Here is a 2,500-nt window from a genome sequence, read left to right as displayed (position 1 = left end):
GGTCGGAGCGCACCCTTTTCTCGGTGGCTGGCGGGCGAGAGAGTGCTGCGTCGCCGGCATCGGCGTCGAAAGAAGCCGAGCCGAAAAAAGTTAAAGTACAAACGTGCAAGCATACTAACCTAACCCTAGGTAAGGCATGTCAGAGCGAAAGACAGTAATTTCGAATGAGCCAAGAAAGAGCGGTGCGGGGCCGGTCGGAGCGCACCCTTTTCTCGGTGGCTGGCGGGCGAGAGAGTGCTGCGTCGCCGGCATCGGCGTCGAAAGAAGCCGAGCCGAAAAAAGTTAAAGTACAAACGTGCAAGCATACTAACCTAACCCTAGGTAAGGCATGTCAGAGCGAAAGACAGTAATTTCGAATGAGCCAAGAAAGAGCGGTGCGGGGCCGGTCGGAGCGCACCCTTTTCTCGGTGGCTGGCGGGCGAGAGAGTGATGCGTCGCCGGCATCGGCGTCGAAAGAAGCCGAGCCGAAAAAAGTTAAAGTACAAACGTGCAAGCATACTAACCTAACCCTAGGTAAGGCATGTCAGAGCGAAAGACAGTAATTTCGAATGAGCCAAGAAAGAGCGGTGCGGGGCCGGTCGGAGCGCACCCTTTTCTCGGTGGCTGGCGGGCGAGAGAGTGCTGCGTCGCCGGCATCGGCGTCGAAAGAAGCCGAGCCGAAAAAAGTTAAAGTACAAACGTGCAAGCATACTAACCTAACCCTAGGTAAGGCATGTCAGAGCGAAAGACAGTAATTTCGAATGAGCCAAGAAAGAGCGGTGCGGGGCCGGTCGGAGCGCACCCTTTTCTCGGTGGCTGGCGGGCGAGAGAGTGCTGCGTCGCCGGCATCGGCGTCGAAAGAAGCCGAGCCGAAAAAAGTTAAAGTACAAACGTGCAAGCATACTAACCTAACCCTAGGTAAGGCATGTCAGAGCGAAAGACAGTAATTTCGAATGAGCCAAGAAAGAGCGGTGCGGGGCCGGTCGGAGCGCACCCTTTTCTCGGTGGCTGGCGGGCGAGAGAGTGCTGCGTCGCCGGCATCGGCGTCGAAAGAAGCCGAGCCGAAAAAAGTTAAAGTACAAACGTGCAAGCATACTAACCTAACCCTAGGTAAGGCATGTCAGAGCGAAAGACAGTAATTTCGAATGAGCCAAGAAAGAGCGGTGCGGGGCCGGTCGGAGCGCACCCTTTTCTCGGTGGCTGGCGGGCGAGAGAGTGCTGCGTCGCCGGCATCGGCGTCGAAAGAAGCCGAGCCGAAAAAAGTTAAAGTACAAACGTGCAAGCATACTAACCTAACCCTAGGTAAGGCATGTCAGAGCGAAAGACAGTAATTTCGAATGAGCCAAGAAAGAGCGGTGCGGGGCCTGTCGGAGCGCACCCTTTTCTCGGTGGCTGGCGGGCGAGAGAGTGATGCGTCGCCGGCATCGGCGTCGAAAGAAGCCGAGCCGAAAAAAGTTAAAGTACAAACGTGCAAGCATACTAACCTAACCCTAGGTAAGGCATGTCAGAGCGAAAGACAGTAATTTCGAATGAGCCAAGAAAGAGCGGTGCGGGGCCGGTCGGAGCGCACCCTTTTCTCGGTGGCTGGCGGGCGAGAGAGTGCTGCGTCGCCGGCATCGGCGTCGAAAGAAGCCGAGCCGAAAAAAGTTAAAGTACAAACGTGCAAGCATACTAACCTAACCCTAGGTAAGGCATGTCAGAGCGAAAGACAGTAATTTCGAATGAGCCAAGAAAGAGCGGTGCGGGGCCGGTCGGAGCGCACCCTTTTCTCGGTGGCTGGCGGGCGAGAGAGTGCTGCGTCGCCGGCATCGGCGTCGAAAGAAGCCGAGCCGAAAAAAGTTAAAGTACAAACGTGCAAGCATACTAACCTAACCCTAGGTAAGGCATGTCAGAGCGAAAGACAGTAATTTCGAATGAGCCAAGAAAGAGCGGTGCGGGGCCGGTCGGAGCGCACCCTTTTCTCGGTGGCTGGCGGGCGAGAGAGTGCTGCGTCGCCGGCATCGGCGTCGAAAGAAGCCGAGCCGAAAAAAGTTAAAGTACAAACGTGCAAGCATACTAACCTAACCCTAGGTAAGGCATGTCAGAGCGAAAGACAGTAATTTCGAATGAGCCAAGAAAGAGCGGTGCGGGGCCGGTCGGAGCGCACCCTTTTCTCGGTGGCTGGCGGGCGAGAGAGTGCTGCGTCGCCGGCATCGGCGTCGAAAGAAGCCGAGCCAAAAAAAGTTAAAGTACAAACGCGATGCTAATGAGCGAGCCGTTGTCTCGACTAATATGTAGGGGGCGTTCGATCGAGCGTCTGGCTTGAGCGCTTGTCGGCCTAGCAGAACGGTCGCATTGTTATGCCCGGGTTTTAGGCACCGCTGCAGGCGGCCGGCAGAGCTCTTGTTTGTGCGAAACTGAATGGATCGAGCCCGAGAGAGGGCGAGCAAAGAAAAAACGCAAATCGCTCCGCCTGGCACTGCCGGCGAGAGCGTGGACGTCGCGGCCAGCGACTGTCGAAGCTGAGTACGGCCGCAGGCGA

The sequence above is a fragment of the Styela clava genome, chromosome 13 (genome assembly GCF_964204865.1).
Source record: "Styela clava chromosome 13, kaStyClav1.hap1.2, whole genome shotgun sequence".
NCBI classification, from domain to species: domain Eukaryota; kingdom Metazoa; phylum Chordata; class Ascidiacea; order Stolidobranchia; family Styelidae; genus Styela; species Styela clava.
This window is presented reverse-complemented; position numbering follows the sequence as displayed.